Source organism: Chiloscyllium plagiosum, chromosome 4 (assembly GCF_004010195.1).
Source record: "Chiloscyllium plagiosum isolate BGI_BamShark_2017 chromosome 4, ASM401019v2, whole genome shotgun sequence".
Lineage (NCBI taxonomy): Eukaryota > Metazoa > Chordata > Chondrichthyes > Orectolobiformes > Hemiscylliidae > Chiloscyllium > Chiloscyllium plagiosum.
Window position 1 is genome coordinate 47,027,874 of NC_057713.1, and position 17,654 is coordinate 47,045,527.

The following is a 17,654-nucleotide window of genomic DNA, read 5'->3' on the forward strand; positions in this document are numbered from 1 at the left end:
GCTCCACAGAAAGGCCGCCTTGCTGATCTTTGAGGGGCCCTATTCTCTACCTAGTTACCCTTTTGTCCTTAATATATTTGTAATATATACGATGTTAGCATTCTTATTAGCAGAGTTAAATTCCAAAGGTTCATAACCTGTAGCTTTAATCTGCTTATTTGTATTAAATTGTATTTTTTTATTAAGCACAGAAACCTGGTCCATGCTTTCTATCAACTTGAGTCTGAAAGACAGATAAAATTGGGAGAATTCTGCATACATGTTTTAATTCTACAACTTTGTGTATTATATTATTTGTTTTGAAAAGTCGAATCAACTCACATAGTTGTGTTTCTCCATTTCTCTCAGTTCTTCACCTGAGGATATTGATTCTTATTGAGCTTTAATACCATGAATGCTGGCGTACATTCAGCACATTTTCAAGCAGCTATAACAGCCAATTTGTGTCTTATCCAGAACCAATGCAAAATTTCAAGGGGTCATAATAACAAGTTCTTTCTTCTATGCCCCTCTAATGACACTGAGGAGAGCAGGACACCACTCATTGTTATTCTGCTTCAGATCAGTTAACAGCAGAAACCTGAATTTGAACTTGGTGAATTCAGGTTTCTATTGGTAGTAATAATAAACCAAATGATGTCTACCCACTAGAATGGTTATATATCTAAAATACTTCATAAAGGATTTTGCATCAAAATGTACATATAGTCAATATTTTACAATATACATTTTTTGCCACATTATAATGGTACCAGGAAGAGGAACTTAATTTTAGGAAGTTAAGGACTCAAAAAAGATTGTGTTGATCTCCTGAGAGCAACGAGGTTAACAATACGTTCAAAAATATGAAATGTGTTGGCTAGTTGTATAGGATAAACTGCTTCTAGTGTCAGAATATTCAGTCTAACCAGAGAATGTAAATTAGTAAAATATCCAGGGTGTAACAGGTCCACAATTGAGCAAAAACATGACCCATAATTCTGCTGATGGACCAGGATTTGCAATATTTGCACCAAGTCCCAAGGTATGCGTGACTGAAAGTTTCCACAAGCAATCCTTTGTTATTCTTTAACAAGTGCTTCCACCTTGATGAATGGTCCTGTCACCAGTGTGTTTCAGTGACATGCATTCTCAAGGTTGGATGAAAAAATGCAGAAATCCTGAGACACCTGGGGTTCAGTGATATACTTCCCTCTGAGGCAGTTTCCAATTTCAAGACTCACTCCTGTGATGTCACCTTTCAAAGAAGATTTAGATTCAATTGCTACACTAAATCAGGAAATAAACTGTCATTTTGCTCTCACGTAGACTTGACTGACTGTCTGCTCAACACAGGTTTTCTGAATTGATTTCATTTCACTTCACCTTCTCTGGCCTAAAATCAAATGCTCTCTAGAAGGACATGGGATGAATCGATTGAAGTGGTTAAGGTCTTCAGTAACCTTATCAAGGTTGATGTGGGAAGGACATTTCCTCTTATGAGTCAGTCCAAAACTAGAGGGCACTATTTTTAAAATTAGGGGTCACCCTATTAGGACAGAGATGAGTAGAAATCCTTTCTCTCAAAAGTCTTAAAACAGCGGCGAATCAATTAGCCAGAGAAATCAAGGAAGATCAGTGGTGGTAGATGGGTAATTAGAATTTGAGACTCAAGGAACTGTATTCATTAGAGTTCAGAAGGAGGAGAGGGGATCAGACTGAAACATGTAAAATTCTAACAGGCCTGCATAAAATGGAAGCAGGAGGGAAGATGTTTTCCCTGGTTGGGGAGTCATAGTCGTTGAGAGTCATAGAATCATGCCCTTCAGTACACCATGTCTATGCTGACTAACAAACACCAAACACTATGCCATGGCACTGCAAGTATTCATCCAGATGCTTCTTAACTGTGGTGAGGCTATCTGCCTCCACCACTCTGTCAGGCAGCACATTCCATATAACACCAATCTCTGGGTGAAAAAGAATTCCTTCTCACATTTCCTTTTAACCAGTTGCTCCTCACCTTAAACTTATGCCGTCTGGTCTTAGACACATCTACCATCATGGGGTTGAATTCTCATGATCTACTCTGTCTATGCTACTCATACTTCTGTATACTTCAATCAGAGGCAGTCTGATTGAGCACTTAGTGTTCCATCTGTGGCCTAACCAATGTTTTATAAAGTTGTATCAAGACTTCCTTGCTCCTATATTCCATGTGCCGGCTAATGAAGGTAAGCATCCCATATGCCTTCTTCACAACTTGTCCGCTTGTGCTGACATCTTCAGGGGTCTATAAACTTGTAAGAAAGTTCCCTCTGTTCCTCAGTGCTCTCTGGGACCTATATTCATTGTGTATACCCTTACCTTAGTAGACCTTTTAAAATGCATCATCTTGCATGTAGCGAGACTAAATTCCATCTGCTATTGCTCTGCCCAATTTATCAGCTGAGCCTGAGACTGTAGCCTGAGACCATCATCCTCACTATCAACAACTTCACAAATTTTTGCGTCAGCATCACAAATTTTTGCGTCATCTTCAAACTTACTAATTCTACCTTCTACATTCACACCCATGTCATTAATGTAAATAACAAACAACGAGGATCCCAGCACTGAATGCTGTGGTACAGCACTATTTATATGCTTCCAATTACAATAACAAACCTCCATCATCACTCTTTGCCGAATATTTGTAAAGTAAGTTTGGATCAGTTTACCAACTTGCCTTGAATCCCATGGACTCTTACTTTTTTTATTCATTCACAGGATGAGGATGTCACTGGCCAAGTCAGCAGTTATTGCCCATCTCTTATTGCCCAGAGGTCAGCTAAGAGTCAACCATATTGCTGTGGGTCTGGAGACACATGAAGGCCAGACCAGCTAAGGATGGCAGTTTCCCTCCCTGGAGGACATGAACCAAATGGGTATTTTTTCTGACAATCGATAATTGATTCATGGTCATTATTAGACTCTTAATTCCAGATTTTCATTGAATTCAAATTCCACCATCTGCCGTGGTAGGATTACCTGGGTCTCTGGACTAACACTCCAGTGACTCTACCACTAGGTCAACTCTGCTTTTGGACCAGCCTTCCATGTGGGAGCTTGTTAAAGGTCCTACTGAAGCCCATGTACAGAGGAACCTCGATTATCCAGCATTCGCTTATCCGAATTTTGGATTATCTGATCAAGATCACAAGGTCCCGATGCTTGGCAAAACTATATTATCCGGCATTCAATTATCTGGTCATTCGATTATCCAAACAAAATACTCCCTGCTCGTGTCCTTCAGATAATCGAGGTTCCTCTGTAAACCAAATCAACTGCACTGCCCTTATTAACACAATTAGTTACCTTTTCAAAAAACTCAATTAAATTATTCCGACAGGATCTCCCCCTAACAAATCCATCTAACCATCTCTGATTATCCCTCACCAAGTGTTGATTAACCCTGTCTTTCACAGTTTTTTTCTAATTTCCCTATCACTGATTTTGGATTAACTGGTCTGTCATTACCTGGCCTATTGCTGCCCTTCTTTAACAAAGGCACCACATTAGCTATCCTCCAGTCATCTGGCACTTCTCAATGACCAGCAAAATATTCAATATATCCACTAGGGCCCGAGTAATCTCCTCCCTTACCTCCCACAGCAGCCTGGGATACATCTCATCAGGCCCTGGGGATTTAAGCACCTTTATACTTGCTAAAATATCCGATATCTCCTCTTTATTAATCTTAAAGTGTTCGAGAACCTCATCAACCCAACTGGAATCTCCAGCTTTAATCTGTGCAGACAAATGAGAGCTAGATTAGATGTTGGAGGGTCACTCTTGTCCTAGAACATCAGAAACTCATGAATCTGGCAGGACTCACATTAAACATCTGATTTCCATTTTAAATCTGTCAGAGTTGCATCTGGTTAAAAATAGGATTTGACATTTTACATCAATAAAGTGGAAGGGTCTTTTCATTAGAAAACTTAGTGGTTTTTCTACAGTAAAAGCATGGGAACTGCAACCAGCATAAACACCTTTGCATTCTATTTCAAAGTCTTCCACGGTAAACGTTCTGAACAATGTATGTTTACCTACTGTCTATAAGCTCTTCTCCTAAGATATCTGTGTGATCAATTCACACGTAGAACATCAAACACTAAGCATTGCCCACTGAATCTACTAAAATAACATAAAGTTGAACCCAAGCAAAAAGGGGAATCAGTTAAACTAATTCCACATTTCATATCCATCCAAAATGAAATTTATTGTTGACAGGGTTGGAAGTCGGTTTTTGCACATCGCAATTTAAAAGGAATGAGTAACTGCAGTAATCATGTTCTTTTAAAAAAAACACAAAATGTTAATGACCTCAAAATAGATCTGATCAAGAGTTTTTCCCACCAACTAGTGACAGCAGTATCAACTAATTTATTATCTTACAATGCAGTAAATATAAATAAATCAGTCAGTGGCTGTGGTGCCAAGTACCTCCAGAGATATCTGGACCTGAGAGGAATATAACAAGATGCTCATCCATTTTCACTCCAATTACATTCTCACAAAGGCAGAAGTCCCACCACTGTGAGTATAATAAAAGTAAATATTATTCGGGGCAGAGTGTGAGTTGTAAAACTGATCTCTCTCTGTTTTCACCATTTGTCCATCAGCAGTTTGTGATTTAATTTTTTTTCCCTTTTTAAATATTTTGTCCCACTCCCTATTTATGGATTCTGATACCATAAGGATTGCAAAAGCCCTGCTATAAGATTAAGTCAGAAGTTGGGTATATTTCATGTAGTTTTAGACGTGGGGGGAGAACGTTTTGCAGCACTGGTACATTTAGAAACATAGAAGGCAGGATTGATTCAAAAAGGATGAAAAGATTATTCAATCAGCAACAACCTAAGTACAAAAGAACCAAGGGATATGGAGTTTGAAGCAGTAAAGGACAATCAGCCCCTCAAGCCTGCTCCCCCTTTGAGGCAATTCATTACAAACCCACCAACTTCCCACAGTTACCTTGAGTTTACACCCACACAACCTGCTTCCTATAAGGACTCTATTCCGTTATTCCAGTTTTTCCATCTCTGTTACATTGATTCTGATGACACCACCTTCCACAGGGGTGCCTCAGAAATGTCCATCTTTTCCCTCAATGGGAGGGAACCATGCCATAGTTGACAGGGCCCTTAGCCATTCTGACCAATTTCCCCACACCTGCCCTAACCCCTTTTATTCCCTCAGGTTGGTCCCCTGGTCCTCACTTTCCACCATCTGTCATACCTACATATTTATCTTCAGCAACTGTGAAACAAACACATCCAGGTCTCATTGTACTTCCCTCTTTCCCAGCCTATCACCATTCAGATAATAGTCTGTCTTCCTGTTTTTGCTATCAAAGTGAATTACCTCACAGTTCTCCACATTATACTTCATTTGCCATGCAAATGCCCACTCAATCAACTTGTCCAAATTACTGAAGCATCTCTGCATCCTACTCACAGCTTACACTCCCACCCAGCGTTGTCTCATCTGCAAGACTGGAGATGTTACATTTAGTTCCCTTATCTAAATCATTAATATGTGCTGTAAATGGGTGGTGTCCAAGCACTGTTCCCTGCGATACCCCACTAATCACCTTATTGTATGCCTTCTGAATGTCTAAATAAACCATGTCCATTGGCTTCCCTGATCAACTCTACAAATTACATCTTTGAAACATTTGAATTGATTTGTCAAGGATGACTTACTTTTCATAAATCCATGTTGGCTCTGTCCAAACCTGTCCCAAGTAATTTGATCAAATTAAATGGCAGAGCAGGCTCTAAGGGCCGAATAGCCTATTCCAGTTGGTTTCTCTAGGTTTCTGTGCATATGAAGCATTAATTGTCTGGCTGATGTTAATTGTTTTCAAGCTTCTGGAAGTCTGCTGCTTAGACTAGTCACAGTTATAGCAACCATGTTTGTCAGTTTGTTTAATGTACTTTAAAAGCAGTCACTAAATCTATACATATAGCTATCTCTTAAACATTTTCATTTAACCTGTTTGTGATGCATAGAGTCAGAGAGTCATATAGCACAGAAACAGATCCTTCAGTCAAACCAATCCATGCTGTACATGATCCCAAACTAAACTAGTCCCACCTGCCTACTACTAGTCCATATGCCTCCAAATCATTCCGACTCATAATTATCTAAACGTCTATTAAACATTGTAACTGTGCCCACATCCATCACTACCTCAGGAAGTTCATCCCATACACAAACCACCCGCTGTGTAAAAGATTTGCCCCTCATCTCTTTTTAAGTCTCTCCTCTTAAAAATGTGCTCCATAGTCTTGAAATCCTCCGTCCTAGGGAAAAGAGAGCTTCCTGCTCCCTCTCATATCTTTGCTCTCAGCTGTTCATTAACTTAATCTATACCTCTCATGATTTTATAAACTTCTATAAGGTCACCTCTCAACTTACTATTCTCCAATGAGAAAAGTCCCAGCCTATCCAGCCTCTCCTTATAACTGAAACCTTTCATAGCCAACAACATCCTGGTAAATCTCTTCTGAAACCTCTCCAGCTTAATAATATCCTTCCTATAACTGGGTGACCAGAACTGGACACAGTACTCTAGAAGAGGCCTCACCAATATCCTGTAAAACCTCAACATGACTTCCCACTGGTGTTAGACTTTATGTGGCATGGTGGCTCAGTGGTTAGCACTGCTGCCTTACTGCCAGGGACCCAGGATTGACTCCAGCCTCAGGCAACAGTCTGCGTGGATTTTGAACATTCTCCCCATGTCTGTATGGGTTTTCTCTGGGTGCTCTGGTTTCCTCTTACAGTCTAAAGATGTGCAGGTTAGGTGAGTAGGGCATTTAAATTGCCCATAGTGTCCAGGGATAGTTAGATTAGGGAAATGTAGGAGTAGGGCAGGGGCTTGTGGGTCTGGGTGGGATGCTCTTAAGAGAGTCCATGTGAACTTGATGGGCTGAATGGCCTGCTTCTAAACTGTAGGGACTCTAAGTAAAACAGATAACTTGGTAAGAAATTTCAGTTGTTTTAATAGATTAGATAAGACATTAAGTTAATGAGTTACAGTCAATAAATATTCATATTGCAGACAAGGTCAAGAAAACTTGGTTACAAGCAAAACTCTGATTAAACACATACCAGTTGAACTAAACATCAGTCAGCTTGAATATATATTAAGCTTGTGGTGAATATGAAGGGGACAAAATTTGGTAGCCATTGATAACAAGCACAGAGGCTGAGACATGTGATTAACCAGCCAAGATGGGACAGTCAAAGCCACACTTTTTAAAGTCCAGTGATCCCCAAGGCAGCTTTCAAGACCATCTGCTATCTCCCTCATTGAAAGTCAGCAACCAGCAACTCTGAGAGAGCAAAGGCTGACAGATGGGAGGCACTAAGGAATGCACAGGAATTTGGTTTGAAATGTTTATTTTGTTTTGCTTTTTTTTGCATTAGAGTCAATGAAAAAGGAAGGCAAGGAAGGCGAATGGGGAATTCATATTGTGGTTGTTGATATTGCATTTGGATAAATTCTGCACAAGCATCCAATCACAAGTCGGCTTTCTACATGGTCACTGCCCTTTCTCTTCTTTCTCCTTTTCCAACTGTTCCTTTGAATGATTCCCCTGTTCCCTCTCATACTTTTGCTTTCAGCTGTTCATCATATAGCTGCTGACAAGTGCTATCCCAACAATGTCAAGTGTGCAGCAGACCACCACGAGCCCTGTATTTATTTTGCTGCATTCTGATAAAGTAATGGATGGCAAGATATTGCAAACATCTCCAGCTCCAGTCTGTAAAAAGAAAAGTTAATCACAAAGATCTGCATGACAGGCACTTGGTAATGTATCCTTGCTATCCACTGAGGATCCAGAAGTTGGTAATTTTCGTGAGGTCACCCTTGCAGAAGACATTAGACACACCAAGGTTTCTCATGAAGGTTTACAGAGGTGATTTACTTTCCCAAAAGCCTGGCTGAATCTTCCCTCCTGCTGGGCATCTCTTTCTCTCACCCTCCTGCCTCTTCCAACAGTTTACCCTACTCTTTGCCCACTTTACATTCTCAATGTCATGCTGCATTCCGAGGGGCATGCCAACTAGTACAGTCTCCTCTGGGAGCAACTGGCTTGTACAGGAGCCTTGAACTCAGCAAATTTACTTTCAGCTCTTGCTACATCACTCCCTGTGTACTTTTGGAACTTTAAACAAATATAGGAAGTGCCAAGCATTTCTAAAATCAAAGCAACAGCCTGAAGGAAGCTGTCAGCAACAAATATAATTGATCTGATAAGGTAATATAGTTAAGCCAAAGTAGGATAAGAAAGAGAGAATACTGTTAAGATAAAGGAAGCAAGTGCAAAACTAAGTAAATAAGAATTTAAGTAGTTTTTAATTGACTTTTATTGTTTTTTTAATGGTCTTGTTAACCTACTTTAAGTAATTATTTAATTAAGTCTAGGTTTAAGGTCAATACATGGCAGCACAGGTTGGTCGAGTGAATTATGTGACCTGTAATATGTAAAATGTCAGGGACCCAACAGAGTCCGAGGCAACTATATGTGCAAGCTGCAGAAACGTGAACCTCATTTTTCAGAGCTAAGGCAACAACTGGAGACATTGTGGAAAATCTGTGAGGCTGATGTATAGCACATTCAGAGAGATGGCCACATTGCTGCTTAAGGGCTTGGAGATTAAGCGAATGAGTAACCAAAGCGAGAGCGGCATGTAGTGCAGCCATCCCCTAGGGCTCCACTCACAAATCTGGTTTCCATTTTGGAAGCTAATCAGATCATTGGGTCCTTAGGGGTTTGCAGTCATAGCCATGTTTGTGGCACTATGAGTGACTCAGCTGTTCAGAAGGAAAAGAAGAAGGAAGGATGGCTGATAATGATACGGGAATCGTTAGTTATGGAAGAAGACAGGTGCTTCTGTAGCCGTCAATGTGATTCTCGGATGAAATGTTACCTCCTTCATACTAGGGTCAAGGAATGTCACAGAACTACTGAGGGACATTATTCTGGGGTGTGGTGGGGAAGTGTGCAATGTTGGAAAGCCAGATGCTTTGAGTCATGTTGGTGCCAATGACTCAGGTAGGAAGGGAATATGGTCTTGAAATCAAAATTTAGGGGGAGTAGACATCAATGGAGGTGGAAGTGAGGTCTGCAGATGCTGGAGATCAGAGATGGAAATGTGTTGCTGGAAAAGCGCAGCAGGTCAGGCAGCATCTAGGGAACAGGAGAATCGACGTTTCGGGCATTAGCCCTTCTTCAGCCATTCCTGAAGAAGGGCTAATGCCCGAAACGTCGATTCTCCTGTTCCCTAGATGCTGCCTGACCTGCTGCGCTTTTCCAGCAACACATTTCCATCAATGGAGGTGGAGAAGACTGACTGGAACAAGAGGTTGGCAAGAGAAATAGTGATTGAACAATAGACTACCTTCAAAGAGGAGATGGTTCAGATAAAATTGAGATTATCTTCCCTCAAATGGGAAAGGTAGAGCAAACAAGTCCAAAGATCCTTGAAACCAAAGAAAATAGTAATCAAGATAAAGGAGAAAAAGTACGCTTATGGTAGGTATCAGGTAGGAAGTAAACTGAGAACCAAGAGGAATGTTAAAGGTTCAGAGGTTAGGTGAAAAAACAAATAAGAGAAGTGAAGAGGAATTATGAAAAAAGACTGACAGTTAACATAAAGATGTGTCTCAAAATCTTCTGTTGGCTTTAATTAGTACGAGAGTGGCAAAGGTGTAGTGCCAATTAGGGATTAAATAGGGAATTTACACCAAGTGGCAATAGGCTTGGCTAAGGTGTGAAATGAATTCTTTTCATCTATCTTTACTAAAGAGACAGAATTATTACCTAGGCCATGGTGACCGAAAAAATAGTCAAAGTGTTCAAAGGTGTTAAGGAAGAAGAGTTGAATAGAATGTAGGTACTGGATGAGTTGCATTAAGAATTTAGAAGGAAGTGAACGTGAAAATTGTTGGATCACTAACCCAAAATCTTTCAATCTTCCTGAGACTTGGACGATATGTCAGAAGACTAGAAAATTGCAAACATTACTGCCTTGTTCAAGATAAGGTATTCGACAAGGTTCCCCATGGGAGACTGGTTAGCAAGGTTAGATTTCATGGAATAAGGTGAGAACTAGCCATTTAGATGCAAAATTGGCTTGAAGATAGAAGACAGAGGGTAGTGGTGGAGGATTGCCTTTCAGACTGGAAGCCTGTAATCAGTGGAGTGCCACAAGGATCAGTGCTGGGTCCACTGCTTTTTGTCATTTATATAAATGATTTGGATGTGAACATCGGAGGTATAATTAGTAAGTTTTGCAGATGGCGCCAAAATTGGAGGTGTAGTGAACAGAGAAGAAGATTACCTCAGATTACAATGGGATCTTGATCAGATGGGCCAATGGGTTGAGGAGTGGCAGATGGCGTTTAATTTAGATAAATGCAAGGTGCTGCATTTTGGGAAAGAAAATCAGAGCTGGACTAATACTCTTAATGGTAAGGTCGTAGAGAGTGTTGCTGAACAAAGAGACCTTGGAGTGCAGGTTCATAGTTCCTTGAAAGTGGAGTTGCAGGTGATAGGATAGCGAAGAAGACGTTTGGTATGCTTTCCTTTATTGGTCAGAGTATTGACTAGTCATGTTGCGGCTGTACAGGACGTTGGTTTGGCCACTTCTGGAATATTGCTTGCAATTCTGGTCTCCTTCCTATCAGAAAGATGCCGTGAAACTTGAGAGGGTTCAGAAAAGATTTACAAAGATGTTTCATGGGTTGGAGGATTTGAGCTATAGGGAGAGGCTGAGTAGGCTGTTTTCCCTGGAGCATCGGAGGCTGATCTTATAGAGGTTTATAAAATCATGAGGGGCATGGATAGGATAAATAGACAATGTCTTTTTCCTGGGGTCCAGGACTATAGGGCATAGATTTAGTGTGAAAGGGGAAAGATATAAAAGGGGCCTAAGGGGCAACTTTTTCACGTGGAGTGTGGTGCGTGTATGGAATGAGCTGCAGAGGAAGTGGTGGAAGCTGGTACAATTGCAACATTTAAAAGGCATTTGGATGGGTATATGAATAGGAGGGTTTAGAGGGATATGGGCCAAGTGCTGGCAAGTAGGACTATATTACGTTGGGATATCTGGTTGGCATGGACGAGTTTCCATGCTGCACACCTCTATGATTCTATGACTCTATGATAAGCCCAGTATTAAGAGACCAGTTAATTTATTTCAGTGGTGGGACAATTCAAAGAAACAATTAACTGTGGTAGAATTAGTTGTCACATAGGAAAAGGTGGGTTGATTTGGAAGAATCAGTGCCGTTTTATCAAGGGGAAATCATGTTTAACTAACTTGCTGGAGTTTTTTGAAGACATATCAGAAAGGCTTGTTGAGGGAAATGCTGCAAATGTCATGTATATAGACTTTCAGATGGCATTGATACAGTGCCACATGACAGAGTTGTGAGGAAAGTTACAGGTCATGGAGTAAAAGGGACAGTACAACATGGATACAAAATCAACTACGTGGTAAGACACAGAGTGGAATGGGCAATGGTTACTTTTTGAGCTGGAGAAAGATTTGTTGTGGTGTTCCCCAGAGTTTGGTATTGAGACCCTTGCATTTTGTGATATATTAATCATCTAGATCTTGGTGTACAGGGACAATTTTAAAGTTCACTGATGACATGAAACTCGGAGGAATTGTAAATTATGAGGACAGTGCAGAACTCTAAAACAACGTGGTGGAATGGGCAGGTAGATGGCTGATGAGGTACAATGCAGAGAAGCATGAAGTGATGCATTTTGGTAGGAAGAACATTGAAAGACAATATAAAACAGAGGGTTCTAAAAAATAGAGTTCTCAAGGGACGTGTAAGAGCAGAAGGTCCTTGGTGTTTTATGCACAAATCATTGACGGTAGCAAGTCACATGGAGAGGTCAGTAAGTAAAGCATACAGTTCTCAACTTTATTAATAGTGGCATAGAGTACTGAAGCAAGGAAGTGATGCTGAACTTGTTAGGAGTATTGTACACAGTTCTGGACATAACATTATAGGAAGGATGTGAATGCATTGGAGAGAATGCCGAATGATTCTAAGGATGAGAAACTTGGATAGACCGAAAAGGTTAGGACTGTTCATCTTGAAGAGAAGAAGGCAAAGAAGAAAATATAATCAAGGCCTTCAATATCATGAATGGGCTGAATAGACTACATTGAAAGAGAAACTGTTACTGACAGGAAAAGAAACAACAATGAGGGACACAAATTTAAAGAGATTTACAAATTAATAGGATGATCCAAAACAGCGACTTGACACAAAAAATTGCCAATACAATAGTCACCATTTTGCAGCTCAAAAGACTTTTAAATGTACCCAAGAAACAGGCAGGATTGCAGTTTTGCACTGAGTCATTCATTAAGTGATCTTGGATGTCTACAGGATGATGTTTTAGGAACAAATTGTTTTTCTGTTGTTAATTATGGTGTAAAGGAGCAGATGTTCTGAATGCTGTAATTAAATTTTGTTTAGTCTATGTAAATGAAACCCCAACAATGTATACTATCCACAAGATATTAACAGTAGTTGTCTTTTCCCTAGGATGGGGGATTTCAAATTTAGGGGGCATATTTTTAAGCTGAGAGATTTTTAAAAAGTCACGAGGGGCAAATATTTTACAGAGGGTGGTTCACTTGTGGAATGAACTTCCTGAAGAAATGGTGCATATGGGCACAATTATAATATTTAAAAGACATTTGGAAAATACATGTATAGGAAAAATTTGGAGAGATATGGACCAGGAGCAGGCAAGTTGGACTAGTTTAGTTTGGGATTATATTCAGCATGGACTGGTTGGATCAAAGGACCTCATTCTATGCTTTATGACTCGACTCTGTGTACTGCAAAAATTCACTAAGAGTACTTAGATCGCATCTTCCAAATGCACAACTACTTCCATCAAGAAGGACAAGGGCAGCAGATGCACAGGAACACCACCACCTGCAAGTTCTCCTCCAAGCCACTCACCATTCCTTCACTGTCACTGGGTCAAAACCCTTCCTAAAGGCATGGTGGGGCTGCCTACAGCAGGGACTGCAGCAATTGAAGAAGTCGGCTCAACAGCACCTTCTCAAGGGCAACTAGGGATGGGTAACTGACCAGCCACTGACACCAACAGCTCAAGAGAGAATAAAAAACACAGTTTCAACCAGACATTACATTTTTAAAACAATATAGGAAGAGGATTTGGGACATATGAGATGTAAAAGTTTTATTGACATTTATTGTGACATTATGCCACATTGTGTGTTATCTTCTAACATATGTGCTTGCATTTTAGACTAGGGGAAGTGTCATGTGTTAATCTCACATCAGATCCACTTGACCAGCCATGTGAACATCTCTAGATATTACACACTGAATCGCCCAAATGTTCCACTATATTTTTTGTAAGAAGTCCTTTGTTAGGTTTGGTGAGTGAGAGTTTCTGAAGCAATCAGGTTTTGCTGTGAGTTGGCTTCTCTCCAGCTTGTTTATTAACTCTGGCACCAGTTTAGATGAGGAATTGAAACATCAGTGATGAAAACAATGAAGCAAGTAGATAACTGATCTAAATGAAAAACAGATATGCTATCTATGCACAGCAGGTTTGCAAGCACCGGAAAAGACAAAAATCAGATTAATGTTTTAGATCCAATCCCTTTGACTGAACTAAAAAAAAGTGGCAGACTGATTGAGATGAAATTAAAATTTTGTGTGTATGTGTCTCAAAGTAATCTCTGTATGCTGTGTTTACTTATTCTGTGCAATTTCTATCCTTGCTGCAATATTTGCAAATCAACAAATTTTATAATCCTGGGTACAGCAGCGCTGCTGGAAGCATGTGTTATATTATTAAACATAGAGATAGCAGCCCAAGCCAACCTGAAATTCATAATAGATGGAAACTCCAACAGGCTCTCACCCTTCACATCCAGCGACATGTTGTGCTCCTGCACAAGTAGCACAAACATAATCCTTTTCCTGGCAATTATGGGGTAAGTCATGCACTCAAGGTTGATGTAAATTTATTTCAGATTTCAGTCAGTCTTCTATCCTGAATTTGCTTTCTAATTTTAACGTACTTCCTCTTCCCTTCCCTGAAGGGAAGGGATTTCAAAAGGGATAAGGAATCCCCTCTCAAGTGGCCATTCTCAATGTTTTCATCATAACATTGAGTGTTAGCTGTTTATTTGATTGTGAACTTATGGGAAACAAATCATACTCAGGTCATTGAACATAATTGGAACCAGAACGTTTGATAGACACGTATGTTCTCTCCTCTTCCACTGAGATCATTCACAGTATTTATTTAATATTAATCCATTTCATTCCTCTTCAAACAATGGCAATTGCCATTCTGTGACTATCTTTCACTGTACATGTGCTGTATAAGTATGCTCACTGCTCGCAGATACACAATAATTTGAAGGCAAGAATTCATATTATATATTAATTACTGGACCCCAGAAAAAAATGAATTTTTACGAACTACAACATGGGAAAAATCAATAATATTTCTTTATTTGTTAATTAAACTTAACTTATTAACACACATTTTAATTTAACAAAAATATATATAGTTTCTGCTATCACATTACCCTTTGCAGAAAATCATTACACAGAATATACAGCACAGACAACAGAACATTCAAATCAACTAGTCTGTGCTGATCTCCTTTCATTATATTGCTAGTTAGTACAAAACAAAAATTGTGCAACTCATTATTGAAAAAAGAGACATGTTGTTGAAGTTTTTCATTTTGTAAATGCCAAGTTTCAAAGGGAGCCATAGCTTATGTTGCCTCATAGAACCTGATTGCTGACTTTGATTGGTTGATGCATTGCCATGGAAAATTCACCAGGGAATTATTGCCACCCACCTTTTTGTTTCATCCCAATCTGACCTAGTGTCATTTCCCAGCATTTGGCACATAACCTCTAAGCCCTTCCTGTTCAAATATTCATCCAGACAACTTTTAAATATTGTAATTGTACCTGACTCCACCACTTCCTCTAGCAGCTCATTCCATATACGTGAGCAATCTTATTGAAAGATATACATTTCTGAAGATGCTTGACAGGATAGATGTTAAGAATATGGTTTCACTATACAGTCGTGTGCAGTTCTGATTGCCACACTATAGGAGGAATATAATTTCATTAGAGATGATGCAGAAGAGATTCACTGGATGTTGTCTTGGCAGGAGCAATTGAGCTATGAAGAGAGCCTTAATATCCTGGGGTTGCTTTTCTGAGAGCAGAGAAGGCTGAAGGGGGACCTGATGGAGTTATACAGACTTATGAGAGTAGATAGGAAGATAGTTTTTCTCTAAGTAGAGAGGTCAACAACCAGGCAACACATTTTTAAGATAAGGAGCGGCAGTTTTGGAGTGGATTTGAGAAAAACTGTTTACATACACAGAGTTGTATGTTTCTGGAGCTCTCTGCCGTAGAGGCAGGAATCCTTGAGACCTTTCACAACTATTTAAATGAGCACTTAAAATACCATAGTATATGAGGCTACAGGCCAAGTGCTGTAAAGTGAGATGAAAATGGAGTGATGCTAGATGTTCATCACAGGTATGATGTATTGAAGGGCATCTTTCTAGGCTGTAAATACTCTAAGACTGTAAGGAGTAGGGAAATCTGAAATAAAGGGACATGGTTACAAAATAAGGGGATAATCATTTAAAATGTAGATATGAAGGAATTTCTTGTCTCAGAGAGTAGTGAATGCCTGGAAATCTCTACTTAAGACAGTTATCGATTGCACCGAACTGTGCAATACCACTGATTGTCTTGAAATACAACCTATGACTTAAACTACCTGAAACCTGTATCTTACAACCCTTATGCTGTAAATATCAAGTCACTGCATATTATGTTTTTCAAGTTTTACATTTACCTAATATTTCTTTTAAAATAACTTTCTCATCAATTTTCCCCTCTCTTCCAACAGTTATCAAGGCAATAACTAACTCTAAGTCTAACCTGCAGGGTGGAGGTTCATTATGCTGAGTGCAGCTATGTGAGTAATCATGCAGACAAAGATACTGACTGAGGAATCAAACCAGGTGGGAGTGAATGGCCTGGATAGATTTCAGATAATCGGAAGGCTTGATGCCGGAAATAGAATATCAGCAGTTAGGCTGTATGCCTAACCCAGTTAGGCATACAGCCAGACAGTCAAAAGGTAGCAGACACAGATATCTGCGGTGCTCAATGCCAGGAGTCAACCCCTAAAGACTTTGACGTAGTGCTGAAAGACATTCAGTGACTTCACATGAGTGGCAAAGATCAGTGTATCTTCAGCTGCCAAATTCTTCTAACCAATAGCCTCAGGCACTGCTCAGTTTAGAACATAGAACATAGAACATTACAGCACAGTACAGGCCCTTTGGCCCTCGATGTTGCACCAACCTGTGGAACCAATCAGAAGCCTATCTATCCCACACTATTCCATTTGCATCTATATGTTTATCCAATGACCATTTAAATGCTTTCAAAGTTGGCGAGTCTACAACTGTTGCAGGCAATGCGTTCCATGCCCCTACTACTCTCTGAGTAAAGAAACTACCTCTAACCTCTGTACTATAACTATCACCCCTCAATTTAAAGCTATGTCCCCTCGTGCTAGCCATCACCATCAGAGGAAAAAGGCTCTCACTGTTCACCCTATCTCTCTATTATCTTATATGTCTCAGTTAAATCACCTCTCAATCTTCTCTCTAACAAAATCAGACTCAAGTCCCTCAACCTTTCCTCATAAGACCTTCCCTCCATACCAGACAACATCCTAGTAAATCTCCTCTGCACCCTTTCCAAAGCTTCCACGTCCTTCCTGTAAAGTGGTGACCAGAATTGTACGCAATACTCCAAGTGCGGCTGCACCAGAGTTTTGTACAGCTGCAGCATGACCCCGTGGCTCTGAAACTCAGTCCCTCTACCAATAAAAGCTAACACACTGTATGCCTTCTTAACAACCCTATCAACCTGGGTAGCAACTTTCAGGGATCTATGTACGTGGACACCGAGCTCTCTCTGCTCATCTATACTACCAAGAATCTTAACATTAGCTCAGTTCGCTTTATGATTTATGCTTTAAAAATATCTTAAGATCAGCAAAGAGATAAAGAGATGACAAGTGGCTACCTTGCATCAGAAAATATGATGAATTACAATGCAACACAACCCACAATTAGAATGTTGTGCTCCATTCCTGTCAACATGTCACACAAAAAAGAACGACTACTACCAAAGGTCCAGGACTTCCGACTGGTCAATGTCAAGTTTGCTTTCCCTTGATCACTTCAGCAAGACTAGCATTATTTGTCGGAAGAAACAGTTGTCAAAGCCAGGGGTCAAAGGCAATTGATATTTGTCTATGTCATGGGAGCCCAGTGATGATGAACTGAAACAATCAGGATACATTCTGAACATTGATAGGCAGCCTTGCATAGACTGCAGGATGTTTTGCATTCACATTTCAGAAGTTTCATACATTTTACATATTGAACCATGATCAGTACAGTATCCGATCAGATTCACAATATGCACTAAAATACTTCTTTCTTTCTTTCAGAACAAGATGACATGTATC